The sequence below is a fragment of the Triticum dicoccoides genome, chromosome 3A (assembly GCF_002162155.2).
Source record: "Triticum dicoccoides isolate Atlit2015 ecotype Zavitan chromosome 3A, WEW_v2.0, whole genome shotgun sequence".
NCBI lineage: Eukaryota > Viridiplantae > Streptophyta > Magnoliopsida > Poales > Poaceae > Triticum > Triticum dicoccoides.
Window position 1 is genome coordinate 85,764,173 of NC_041384.1, and position 15,073 is coordinate 85,779,245.

Below are 15,073 nucleotides of genomic sequence, written 5' to 3' on the forward strand. Positions count from 1 at the left end.
TCTCTTTCTTTACCGTGCATCCTAGCAACAAAGTCTTTCTTATCATAACGTTGATTCTTTGATTGTGGGTTATCAAGATCAACAGCAGGTTCAATTTCTACATCATTATCATTACTAGGTTGAGCATCAACATGAACATCATCATTAATATTATCACTAGGTTCATGTTCATTACCAGATTGTGTTTCAGCATCAGAAATAGAAATATCATTGGTATTCTCAGGTGTGTCAACAATAGGTTCACTAGAAGCATGCAAAGTCTTATCATTTTTCTTTCTCTTCCTTTTAGAAGGACTAGGTGCATCAATATTAATTCTCTGAGAATCTTGCTCAATTCTCTTAGGATGGCCCTCAGGATACAAAGGTTCATGTGTCATTTTACCACATCTAGTCATAACTCTAACAACATTATCATTTTTTATTATTTAACTCATTGAGAAAATCATTCCGAGCTTTAAGTACTTATTCTACTTGAGTGGTAACCATAGAAGCATGTTTACTAATAAGTTTAAGTTCACCTTTAACATTGGCCATATAATTACTCAAGTGTTCAATCATATAAGCATTATGATGGAGAATTATGTCGGATGTTATCGATCATGTAACAGTTACAACATAGGGTGACACAGAACTAGCTCCAGTTCATCAATGTAATGTAGGCATGTATTCCGAATATAGTCATACGTGCTTATGGAAAAGAACTTGCATGACATCTTTTGTCCTACCTTCCCGTGGCAGTGGGGTCCTATTGGAAACTAAGGGATATTAAGGCCTCCTTTTAATAGAGTATCGGACCAAAGCATTAACACATAGTGAATACATGAACTCCTCAAACTACAGTCATCACCGGGAGTGATCCCGATTATTGTCACTTCGGGGTTGCCGAATCATAGCACATAGTAGGTGACTATAGACTTGCAAGATAGGATCAAGAACTCACATATATTCATGAAAACATAATAGGTTCAGAACTGAAATCATGGCACTCGGGCCCTAGTGACAAGCATTAAGCATAGCAAAGTCATAGCAACATCAATATCAGAACATAGTGGATACTAGGGATCAAACCCTAACAAAACTAACTCAATTACATGATAAATCTCATCCAACCCATCACCGTCCAGCAAGCCTAAGATGGAATTACTCACGCACGGCGGTGAGCATCATGAAATTGGAGATGGAGGAAGGTTGATGATGACGATGGCGACGGATTCCCCTCTCCGGAGCCCCGAACGGACTCTAGATCAGCCCTCCCGAGAGAGTTTAGGGATTGGCGGAAGCTCCTTATCGTAAAACGCGATGAATCCTTCTCTTCGATTTTTTTTCTCCCCGAAAGTGAATATATGGAGTCAAGGTTGAGGTCGATGGAGCGTCAGGGGGCCCACGAGGCAGGGGGCGTGCCCAGGGGGTAGGGCGTGCCCAGGGGGTAGGGCGCGCCCCCCATCCTCGTGGACAGGGTGTGGGCCCCCTGCATGGATCTTTCTTCTGGTATTTTTATATATTCCAAAAATAATCTCCGTTGATTTTCAGGTCATTCCGAGAACTTTTATTTCTGCACAAAAATAACACCATGGCAATTCTGCTGAAAAAAGCGTCAGTCTGGGTTAGTTCCATTCAAATCATGCAAGTTAGAGACCAAAACAAGGGCAAAAGTGTTTGGAAAAGTAGATACGACGGAGACGTATCAATGAGCTCGAGGTAGAGGGGGAAGAATAGAGAGGAGAGGGGAAAGGGGAAAAACAGAGCGAGCTCGCTCGCAGGTGGACGAAGGGTTTATATAGGACGACCTTTAGCACCGATTCGTGCCAGAAACCCGTACTAAAGGTGCTGGAGGGGCCCCAGACTGACAACATCCTGCCACCACTCTCTTTAGTACCGGTTTGTGGCACGAACCGGTGCTAAAGATTCGCCACGAACCTGTACTAATGAGAGCGGCCCAGCTAGCCATTGGAACCGGCACTAATGGTCACATTAGTGCTGGCTCAATTACAAACAGGGACTAATGAGCTGAACATTTGACCCTTTTTCTACTAGTGTAATTCTAGTACAACAATGTCTCAAATTCGACGAGATTAATCGATGTCCAGCAAGTTTTTTATCAACGGATCATGTCGTCCCACACATATTATCACTTCAGCTTCATCCAGCAGTATGTGTGCGTAAATGGTCGTCCATCTGTCTTGTGGTACGTCACGGCTGCGTGTGTGGGTTACATAATGTGTATACCAACATTGAGTGAATGAATGATTTAATCAAGTTGAGCAAGAAGAAGCAAAACTTACGATCTCCTCCTCTCTTGCGTGCAATGGCCACCTTGCCTCCAACTGACCAACCACGTGACATAACTTCGTGACGCTTGTTTAGATAGCATACCAGCGATATAATAACGACTTCACATTCTATCATGGATGATGTGCATGTCGTAGCGCGCAATGTACTTTCGTGCGTGAAATGGTTCATGTACTTGCTACCGGAAGACCCCCCCCCCCTCTACTCCTGCCTACGAAATCCACGGATACGTCCAACCACATATCGCACAACAGCTCATCCTCCATGGTTGAATACCCCACCATCCTCCGTACTTTGAAAGAACAACATGACATCCGAAATTAAGCTAAATGGCATTTGACCGAACACCTATGGGGGCATGGTGTCCGCCATGGAGGTCAACACGGGGCGGAGTGTACCTGGGTACAAATGGCTCCAGGGTGGACATCAGGGTAGTAAAGGCGAGCGGGCGCGTCGGTGCTGGCTATGGACATCCGCAATGCCTCTGTGGTGGCCGGAGAGGTACAGCAGCGACAGCGGACGCGGAGGGTGCGGATGCAAAGCAAGGGGGAAGGGCGGAGTGGAAGAAATGGGAACGAGAGGGGGGATTTAGTGGGCCTCGGGTGTCGTAGTCCTACGTGGCTGCTGTCCAGACTCGCCCGACCCCCTCCCCCCACTTTGTCTCCATTTTGCGTAAGAAAGTGTGCCTAGATCGCTCGGCGGATTGATACATTCACTAGTGCAGAACCGGGCAATAGCACCGGTTCGTAAGGCCCTTTGGGCACTAAAGCCCCCCCCCCTTTAGTATCGGTTCAGCACGAACCGGTGCTAAAGGGCAACCACGTGGCACGAGCCAGCTCCGGGGGCAGGGAGCCCTTTAGTACCGGTTGGTGACACCAACCGGTATTAAAAGGTAGGGTGGTTTTGGGTTTATGATTTCTTTTTCATTTAATTTTTTGTTTTCCATTTAATTATTTTTCGTTTGCTAGTATTTTACGATACTACATATTGTACACGTTATGCATATATATAAATAGAATTTCTAGTAGAACCGATCATATATATATCATCGAATGTCTCACAACCACCATTAATTAATTCACACATATATACACACACACATATATATATAATTAGCTAGCTATATACAATTTCTCCTAATTGGTGCCTTTGGAGCCAGTGGCATTAGCCTAATTGGTGCCTTCGAAGCACGATAACAATTGGAAGTGGTTCATGGGGGCGGTAGCGGGTAAAAGTATTCTCCTTTGGGATCTATGACCTGGTCGAGCAAAAATCCCGCTATTTCCTCTTGAATTGCTTCTGTGCGGTCCTCCGGTAGGAGCTTCTCCCGTACCTCTTTGAACTGTTAAGAAGGAGATCAATATGCATGTGTATTAGTTGTGTGACTAGATATCGATAATGGTGTAAAAATAGTGAGTAGTGTTCTGACAAACGTACCCACTCCTGTCTTTGAGATCTGCTCCTTTCGGACGCCATCATGTGAATGTTCTCGCAAACGTAGTATGCATAAAGATTATTCCCCGGCGCCTGCTTCAGGGCCTTTACGAGAATGGAATTTGATCAGATAATAATTAATCAAGCATGATAATTAAAGAGATGGCAGCTAGCTAGTACTACTTAATTACTTACCATGGGTCGATACCATTTCAGATTTTGTTTCCATGGGACTAGAGTGGCCCTGATGAACTTTGCCCAAACCCTGCCCGCCGACAAAGAAAATGAATAAATGGGTTATTAAATAGTTGTTATCAAGAAATGATGAACTAATTAAATAGGGCGAGATATAGTTAATAATGATTGAAATTACCTGTTGACTATCCCCTTCATGATGGTGTAGTCAGTTGGTTTCTTAAGTAGTGAGTCTAGTACTTCAACTGTTCCTTCATCAACTTTAATGATTAACAAGATCCGGTGAAATCTGCATGCACACACGTTTGCATGTCTTAATTAAGTGGGCATATGTAAGCAAAAGCATGTAGCTAGCTAGTAGGCAAAAACAGAATTTGTAGTACAAGACAGTGTGACTCACTCGAAGTTGTAAGGAAGTAGTATATCTTCATTGTATTTGAGGCGCTTGAAGAACTCTAGCATGCTTTCCTCTACACTTTTTTCATAATATGGATCTAATTTCCATGTGTATTCATTAATGGTATTTGGGTCAACGAACCCAATGCCATAGCGTCCACCTTTTTTCATTTCATAAATCTTCATCCTGCATAATACCACAGAAAAGAATATAGTGAGGATAATTACAGGTAATGATTGATCAAAATGATCACTACAGCTAGCTTGAGACTTAAATTACAGAAAGAAATCACTTACAGACAATAGCAACTGATGATAGATTTGTCGAGTGCGTCTTGATTGTATAACTGAAATAGTTCTGAATACTCAACGGACGCAGCTTTCTCATGGTAGTAATGATCCTTCTTGACATTCACCATGAGGGACTCTCGATTGGAAATCTTGGTAATGTCCATGTACCATTGATGCAATTCATACATTCTCGTTGGGAGCTTCTTGACCTTGTCTGGCTCGACCAAAGGTTGGCCCCGGACATATTTCCGTTTTATTTCCTCCTCTCTAGTCGGAGACATGGGCTCGATACCGAGGAGTTGTCCAACAGTGATCATGAGGCTTTTAGCCTGCTCAATATGCTCCTCGGTTATTACCACATCGCCCAGCCCAGGAACGTTAACGGTTTGCCCACAATAATATTGGGCGCGCATACTCTCATGTGTTGTTGGCACAACAAGCAGGGGGATTGATTGCGCCGCCTGTTCTCCCAGCTGGGGAACGGTTTTACCGCATGTTTTGCCAGCTGATTTGCTCGAGCTCGAGCTCGCCTCTTTCTGTAGACGTGCTCGATTTAACTTCCTAAGGTGGAGCTCATAGTCTGTGTCAACAGGCTTGGGAGCTGGTGCTCTAGCCATACGAATGAAGTGGTCAATCTTTTCCTCAGACACTTTCTCCCTTGGCGGCGGTGGCGGTTTCGGTGCAAAATGGGCTTCCACCTCGGCCTTCGATATGGCTGCATTTTCCTCCTCGGACTTGTCGTAAGGCCTCTGCGGAAGAGGTGCGAGGCTGGTTGGACCATATTGAAATCACTTGCCTCCACCTGTACCTCCAGTACTACCTCGACTTGTACCGCTACGCACCATAGCTGAGGCAGCTCTCTTCCGTGATTGCTGAGGCGGCGAAGATGGCTGACGTGGCTGAGTCGGAGGAGGAGGAGTGGCCTGAAGCTGTGCCGGACTTGGAGGAGGAGTGGCCTGACGCTTTGCCGGACTTGGAGGAGGAGGAGTGGCCTGAAGCTGTGCCGGACTTGAAGGAGGAGTGCACTGACATGTTGGTGGACTTGGAGGAGTGGGAGTCTGCTGACTCGATGGCGGACTTCGACAAGGAGTCGGATGACACGGTGTCGGTGGCCTTCGAAATATGATGCAATCCTTTCTCCATAGGAAGATACGATGGTTGGCCTCTCCCAGTGTGTGCTCCTCGTCACCTCCAGGAATGTCAAGCTCTAGCCCCGAATATTGGTCCACCACCTCATCAACCAAGACACGAGCATAGCCCGCTGGAATCGGGTTGCAATGGAAGGTTGCCTCGGGGGGATTTATAAAAGCAAGGGCGTCCGCCACCTTCATGGATATGTTCTTCATTTTGAAGTGTAGCTCGCAGTTAGTGTTCTCCATGATGTCATCCACTGGGTAGCTATCCAGCAATGCGTCGCCCGGGGTGGAACCCATGCTTCTTCTCGGCATGGATGGGACGGTGCTATCCAATGCTGGGTCATCCGCTAGCTACTGCAGCTGCTGAGACCCCCTTTGCAGCCGATCTGCCCCTGCTACCGCTGGAATTTGACTGCCAAGTCCGCGTGCGCTGATTCTAGGCCTTGAAGACGTTCATAGTCCAGCTTCCTCTGCTCCTCCTCCATCTTCCTCTTCTTCTCCTCCGCAATCTTCTTATTCGCACGGGTTCTGTAGTCGGTGTTCTAGTCCGAAAACCCCTCATACCACGGAATAGCGCCCATGCCTCATGTTCTTCCCGGGTGTTCAGGATTTCCCAGGGCATGCGTAAGCTCGTCGTTCTCTCTGTTGGGCTGGAACACCCCCGATCGAGCCTCTTCTATTGCAACAAGTAGCTTATCTTCGGCTCCGTCCAGACATGCCTTCTTCGAAACTTTGCCTGTCTTCGGGTCCAACTCCCCCCCATGCGCATAGAACCAAGTCCTGCACCCGGGGGGGCAGCTCAATGTTTCTGGAGTGACACCTGCATCCTCCATCTCTTTCTTAGACTTATCCCACTTAGGCATTCCCACCGCATAGCCACCTGGCCCCAGCTTATGGAACTTATCCTTTTTTGCGGCATTGGCCTTGTTTATTCTTGATCGTTCCTTAGATAATTCCGAATCCTTGAATTTCACGAAATCGTCCCAATGAGCACTTTGCTTCTCTAGTGTTCCCTCGAATACTAGAATCTTCCTTCCTCCCTTGACGTACTTGTCCCATTCACGATTCTTGTGGTTGTTGAATGCAACCGCCATCTTCCTAAGAGCAGCGTCCTTGACTTTCTCCAGATCTGCATCTGTGAAATGATCTGGTAGGGTGAAATGTTCCATGAGCGTTTCCCAAAGCAGAAGTTTTTGTCTGTCGTCGACAAAAGTAACTCCTGGACGTGGCTTTGCTCGCTCTCTCCATTCTTGAAGGGAGATCAGGAGTTGGTCCTTCACAAGAACTCCGCACTGATGAATGAACTTGTCCGCAATCTTATTAGGCGCTAATGGTTCGCCATTAGGTTTGATGGCCTGGATATTGTACTTTACGCCCTCTTTCAACTTTTTGTTCGGGCCTCGTTTCCTGTTGCCTGAAGATTTGCTCGATCCGGATGGCTAAAAGAAGAAAGATTGATTCGTTAATATATCTTCAAGTCATTTAAAACATGTGATGATCACCAGATGCCTGCTTATATAAATATATATACCTCGCTGGTCTTTGTTGTTTCAAGATCAACATTTTCTTCGTCATGTTCATAGTTCATGACTTCATCAATTCAGTCGTCGCGATCGAATATCATATCACCCTCCCCGGTGTTGTTTAGATATTCGGAGCCGTCATAATCTTCTTCATTCTGATTATCATCTGGCCCGCAAGGATTGCGTATGATATTGAACAGGGCCTCTTCTCCCTCTCTGCCGGTATTGTCCGCCGTAGGTTTTATTTAATTAATCCAAAAGAAATATATTCAAATTACAATGCATGGATGCAATCAATTAATAAGGAAAAACTAAATCAATCATAGTACATAATAAGCATCATCGAATATAATCTCGAATACGTCGTCTCGAATAATAGATATAATCTCGAATACATCGTCTCGAATAATATATATAATCTCGAATAAATCATCTCGAATATTATATATCGAATACATCACTAGCTAGCTAGCTAGCTAATAAAGATTGAATACTAGAGAGTAATCTACACGGTGGACAACCAAAGTGAAGGAACCATCATTGGATCATAGCTCGGGTGATCTCCCCAAAGAACCTGCCAGGTATTGGAGAACCTGACGTCCATAGCAGCCATGTAGCGATGGACGTGCTCATCCTCCTCCCTGACACGGTGACGTACCACCTCCGGTGGGGCCGGCTCCCTCCGCACCGAAAGTGGCCCACGCGAACGCCACCAAAGGAGATGAGGGTCGACGACGGGACCCGGGGCCGGGTTCCTCACCAAGCGTCGCGCCCCTGAAGGTAGCACCTCCCAGTGCCAGCCCGGCGAACATGGGTCCTTGAAGCGGGACGTCGTCGCGAACGGGTCGACAGCGAGGATGCGGGCCGGGCATCGTCGACAACAAATACTACATGCCGCAAAAGTAAAGTAACATTTTTTAAATGATGGATTGTGATTTCATATATGCAAATTCTAAATTTTATAACTAAAACTAACATTTCTAATATTTCTATAACTAAAACTAACATTTCTAATATTTCTATAATTAAAAAACATTTCTATATAACTAACATTTCTAATATAACTAACATTTCTAATATTTCTATATAACTAACATTTCTAACATTTCTATAACTAAAAAACATTTCTATATAACTAACATTTCTAATAATTCTATAACTAAAAAATAGAAAGATTGCTAACATTTCTATAACAATGTGTGTGTGTGGTACATGGCGGCCGGGGCAGGAGCTCACCGGCGAGGCGCGACGACGGGGGGCGGTGACAGGGACGGGGACAGAGACGGAGACGGCGACGGGGACAGGGCGGCAACGACGGGGACGGGGCGGCGACGACGGAGACGGGGACGGGCTGGGCGGGGACGACGGGAGGACGGGGCGGGGCAAGGCGATGGGGCGCGGCGCGGTGACGGGGACGGCAATGGCGATGAACGGCGACGGGGACGGCGACGGGGACGGCGACGGACGGCGACGGGGGCGGCAACGAGGGGCGGCAGCGACGGGGCAGAGGAGAAAGAAGCAGAGGGAGAGATGAGAAACTGACAAATTTTTTGAAGTGTTTTCTTATATAGAACAACCTTTAGTACCGGTTGGAGCCACCAACCCGTACTAAAGGTCTGTTTTGGCCAGGCCAAGCGGCGGGAACGGCACCCCTTTAGTACCGGGTGGTGGCTCCAACCGGTACTAAAGAACCCCCTTTAGTACCGGTTTGAGCCACCACCCGGTACTAAAGGGGGTGCGCTGGCGAAGGTGTGGTGCGAAATGTTTAGTCCCACCTCGCTAGCCGAGGGGCGTCCGCACTGGTTCATAAGCCCCGGTGCGGTAGCTCCCTCGAGCTCCTCTCCAAAGCAGGCCTACTGGGCCTAAATGTTCTCTGCTGCTCTGTGGTCCTACTGGGCCTTTGCGGGCCTGCATCCTGGGCCAACAACAGGTTGGGTTTCTAGTCGTATGCAGGCCGCTGTGGCGCAGTAGGTGGGCTTTTTTTCTTATTTTTTTGCTTTATTTATTTTTGTTTTATTTATTTTTTGAGTTGTTTTTTTGTTGTATTTAGAGTTTCTTTGTGAATATTCTTGCTTTAGGTACACAAAATTACAAATTTTCTGTTAGTACCGGTAGTTTACAAATTTGAATAGTTTAAATTTTGAATTATTTGAAATTTGTATGAATCACTAGTTTGTGAATAACTTAACTTTGAAAATAGATTTTTCAGTGATTCTTTTTTCTTATGTTTAATATTAGTGTGTTTTATCATTATATTCAATTTGGTAATGCTTGTTATTTAAAAAATGAAATGCCTTTGTAACGGATGAGTTTTCGTCCGAAACCCTGATACTTCGAAAGAGATTGTCCATTTTGTACACGAAGTGCATCCAGTTTTTGCGGTAACCCTCTCTACTTTTTTGCACATGCTGTGTGGGTGAAATTATGATACCATGCCAATTTTCAACCTTTTCTGAGTTCATTTGAAATGCTTTTCAATTTCAGGGTCATTTAGCTGAAAAAATCAGTAAATGCATGAAAGAATTTGCTGGCACATAAAATTTCTTCGCGTTTCAAATGCCAAAACACATAACTAGCTACCCTAACTATTACAAAGATTCCCTCCTGGGTGTGAAACACAGAAGAAAGTGATGATAGTGAAGCCAATCACATCCCAGATCTTTGGGTGTGAAACTTTTTCTTCGTGTGTGTCCCTTTGAGCCGTAGCCATGGAAAATCTTCATCATTTAACTGGATGCTCGGGTCAATGTTCGCTGTGAATGGAGAAATTTCATCAAACTTTTCATAATCTCCTGACATGTCTATCTTGTCATCCACTCCCACGATGTTTCTCTTCCCAGAAAGAACTATGTGCCGCTTTGGCTCATCGTACGATGCATTCACTTCCTTATCTTTTCTTTTTCTAGGCTTGGTAGACATGTCCTTCACATAGAAAACCTGTGCCACATCATTGGCTAGGACGAATGGTTCTTCTGCATACGCAAGATTGTTGAGATCCACTGTTGTCATTTCGTACTGCGGGTCTTCCGTTACCCCACCTCGTGTCATATTGACCCATTTACACCGAAACAAAGGGACCTTCAAACCACGTCGATAGTCAAGTTCCCATATGTCCTGTATATAACCATAATATGTTTCCTTTCCCGTCTTGGTTTCTGCATCAAAGCGGACACCACTGTTTTGGTTGGTGCTCTTCTTATCTTGGGCGATCGTGTAAAATGTATTACCATTTATCTCGTACCCTTTGAAAGTCATTATATTCGAAGATGGTAACTGGGACAGCAAGTACAGGTCATCTTCAATAGAGGCGTCATGCATGGTACGTGTCTGCAACCAGCTGGCGAAACTCCTGATTTGTTCACGTGTAATCCAGTGATCAGACCGCTCCGGGTGTTTGGAGCTGTAACACCCCGGACACACCCGCCGGTGGTCGTTACTCCTGGTGGGATCTAGACTGGCCCCACAGATCAATACTAGTCTTTTCTGCGCACTTTGTCCTCACTCATGCGCACCCGGGAGCAACTTCCCGGTCGGTCACCGATCCTGACACTACTCCAAGCTGAGCATGCTTAACTTTGGAGTTCTGTCCGAATGGGCTACCGGAAAAGAAGGAATTCCTTATTGATATGAGTAGTCTATCATCCCTAATAAGCCAGGCCATCACATACACCCCCACTAAGAGGAACCGACGTCCTTGTCGGGCCACAGGAACGTTCCCTCTTGGCACAACCGTTTGTGCATCCAGTCCGGTACATGTGCCATGTCGTGTGCCACAACGGGTCACAAACGTCATGAACAACATGACCGCGCACCTGTCTGCAACCATCCGTGTAACCGCAAGGGTCGGCTCTGATACCAACTTGTAACGCCCCGGACACACCCGCCGTGGTCGTTACTCCTGGTGGGATCTAGACTGGCCCCACAGATCAATACTAGTCTTTTCTGCGCACTTTGTCCTCACTCATGCGCACCCGGGAGCAACTTCCCGGTCGGTCACCCATCCTGACACTACTCCAAGCTGAGCACGCTTAACTTTGGAGTTCTGTCCGAATGGGCTACCGGAAAAGAAGGAATTCCTTATTGATATGAGTAGTCTATCATCCCTAATAAGCCAGGCCATCACATACACCCCCACTCAGAGGAACCGACGTCCTCGTCGGGCCACAAGAACGTTCCCTCTTGGCACAACCGTTTGTGCATCCAGTCCGGTACATGTGCCATGTCGTGTGCCACGACGGGTCACAAACGTCATGAACAACATGACCGCGCACCTGTCTGCAACCATCCGTGTAACCGCAAGGGTCGGCTCTGATACCAACTTGTAACGCCCCGGACACACCCGCCGTGGTCGTTACTCCTGGTGGGATCTAGACTGGCCCCACAGATCAATACTAGTCTTTTCTGCGCACTTTGTCCTCACTCATGCGCACCCGGGAGCAACTTCCCGGTCGGTCACCCATCCTGACACTACTCCAAGCTGAGCACGCTTAACTTTGGAGTTCTGTCCGAATGGGCTACCGGAAAAGAAGGAATTCCTTATTGATATGAGTAGTCTATCATCCCTAATAAGCCAGGCCATCACAGGAGCGTAGCAAATTCTTGTGTTCATCCATATACGGAGCCACCAAGGCGGAATTCTGTAGAACTGTGTAGTGTGCTTCAGTGAGAGAATGTCCGTCCATACATATTATTTGTTCCCCTCCTAGCGTGCCTTTTCCATCCAGTCTGCCCTTATGCCGCGATTCAGGAACACCAATCCGCTTAAGGTCAGGAATAAAGTCAATACAAAACTCAATGACCTCCTCATTTTCATGGCCCTTGGAGATGCTTCCTTCTGGCCTAGCACGGTTATGAACATATTTCTTTAAGACTCCCATGAACCTCTCAAAGGGGAACATATTGTGTAGAAATACAGGACCCAAAACGTTAATCTCTTCGCATAGGTGAACTAGGACGTGCGTCATGATGTTGAAGAAGGATGGTGGGAACACCAACTCAAAACTGACAAGAAATTGCACCAAATCATTCTCTAACCTTGGTATGATTTCTGGATCGATTACCTTCTAAGAGATTGCATTGAGGAATGAACATAGCTTTACAATGGCTAATCGAACGTTTTCCGGTAGAAGCCCCCTCAATGCAACCGGAAGCAGTTGCGTCATAATCACGTGGTAGTCATGAGACTTTAGGTTCTGGAACTTTTTCTCTGCCATGTTTATTATTCCATTTATATTCGACGAGAGGCCAGACGGTACCTTAATACTGAGCAGGCATTCAAAGAAGATTTTCTTCTCTTCTTTGGTAAGAGCGTAGCTTGCATGACCCTAATGTATGTCGTCTTTTCCGCGCATATGTTGCTGGTCCTCCCGTGCCTCAGGTGTACCTTTTGTCTTCCCATACACGTCCAAGAAGCCAAGAAGGGTCACACAAAGATTCTTCGTCACGTGCATCACATCGATTGCGGAGCGGACCTCTAGGTCTTTCCAATAGGGCAGTTCTCAAAATATAGATTTCTTCTTCCACATGGGTGCGCGTCCGTCAGCGTCATTCGGAACAGGTTATCCACCAGGACCCTTTCCAAAGACCACCTTCAAATCCTTGACCATATCATGTACATCAGCACCAGTACGGTGGTGAGGCTTCGTCCGGTGATCCGCCTCACCTTTGAAATGCTTGCCTTTATTTCTTACGGGATGCCTGCTCGGAAGAAATCGACGATGTCCCAGGTACACATTCTTCTTACAATTAGCCAAATATATACTGTCGGTATCGTCCAAACAGTGCGTGCATGCGCGGTATCCCTTGTTTGTCTGTCCTGAAAGGTTACTGAGAGCAGGCCAATCATTGATGGTCACGAACAGCAACGCCTTTAGGTCAAATTCTTCCCCCATGTGCTCATCCCACGCACGTACACCTGTTCCATTCCACAGTTGTAAGAGTTCTTCAACTAATGGCCTTAGGTACACATCAATGTCGTTGCTGGGTTGCTTAGGGCCTTGGATGAGCACTAGCATCATAATGAACTTCCGCTTCATGCACAACCAAGGAGGAAGGTTATACAAACATAGAGTCACAGGCCATGTGCTATGGTTGTTGCTCTGCTCCCCAAAAAGATTAATGCCATCTGCGCTTAGACCAAACCATATGTTCCTTGTGTCATCTGCAAACTCCTTCCCGTACTTTCTTTTGATTTTTCTCCACTGCGACCCGTCAGCGGGTACTCTCAACTTTCTGTCTTTCTTATGGTCTTAGCTGTGCCATCGCATCGCCTTGGCATGCTCTTTGTTTTGGAACAAACGTTTCAGCCATGGTATTATAGGAGCATACCACATCACCTTGGCAGGAATCTTCTTCCTGGGGTGCTCGCCCTCGACATCACCAGGGTCATCGTGGCTGATCTTATAGCGCAATGCACCGCATACCGGGCAAGCGTTCAAATCCTTGTACTCACCGCGGTAGAGGATGCAATCATTAGGGCATGCATGTATCTTCTGCACCTCTAACCCTAGAGGGCTGACAGCCTTCTTTGCTTCGTACGTACTCTCAGGCAATTCATTGTCCTTTGGAAGCATATTCTTTATCATTACCAGCAACTTTCCAAATCCCTTGTCCGATACACCATTCTCTGCCTTCCATTGTAGCAATTCCAGTGTGGTGCCCAGCTTTTTCTTGTTACCTAATTCGGGTACAACAATTTTTTGTGATCCTCGAACATGCGCTGCAACTTCTTCTTCTCCAAATCACTTGCGCAGTTTCTCTTTGCATCGGCAATGGCCCGACCTAGATCATCAACGGGCTCATCTGATGCCTCTTCTTCAGCTTCTTCCCGCATTGCCGACTCAGCTTCTTCCCGCATTACCGGCTCAGCTTCTTCCCTCATTGTTGTATCATCATATTCAGAGAACCCATGGCCAGGATAGCTGCCGTCGTCCTCTTCTTCTTCATTGTCTTCCCTCATAACCCCTCTTTCTCCATGCTTGGTCCAAACATTATAGTGGGGCATGAAACCGGACTCAAATAGGTGGATGTGAATGGTTCTTGACGTAGAGTAATTGTGACCATTATTACAGCCAGCACATGGACAAGGCATAAAACCATCCGCCCGCTTGTTTGCCTCAGCCGCAAGCAGAAAAGTACGCATGCCATTAATGAACTCGGGAGAGCATCGGTCATCGTACATCCATTGCCGGCTCATCTTCAATAAACAGCACCGAAAACACCAAATTAATACAATACATAAAGTTCATACATAAAGATCATACAACACTTAAATGCAACAAACAAATAACTCTCTAGCTAAAGAACTTAAATGCAACAACAAATGCGATCAAGATCGCAACTAAGGTAACAATTGATCCAACAGCATAATGATACCAAGCCTCACTATGAATGGCATATTTTCTAATCTTTCTAATCTTCAAGCGCATTTTCTCCATCTTAATATTGTGATCATCGACGACATCGGCAACATGCAACTCCAATTCCATCTTCTCCCTCTCAATTCTTTTCAATTTTTCCTTCAAATCCTCGTTTTCTCTTTCAACTAAATTTAACCTCTCGACAATAGGGTCGGTTGGAATTTCCGGTTCAACTACCTCCTACATACATATATCTATGTCAACTTGATGGGCATAATTTGTCATAAACACGAAATGCAATGAATAGTTTTAAAAGAGAATATACCACATCCGAATCATAACCCGGACGAGGGCCGACGGGGACGGATATCAAAACCATGGCACTATGTATAACAAACAACGTATGGGTAAGATAATTATACGAGTAACTATATATCCAAATCACACAAAC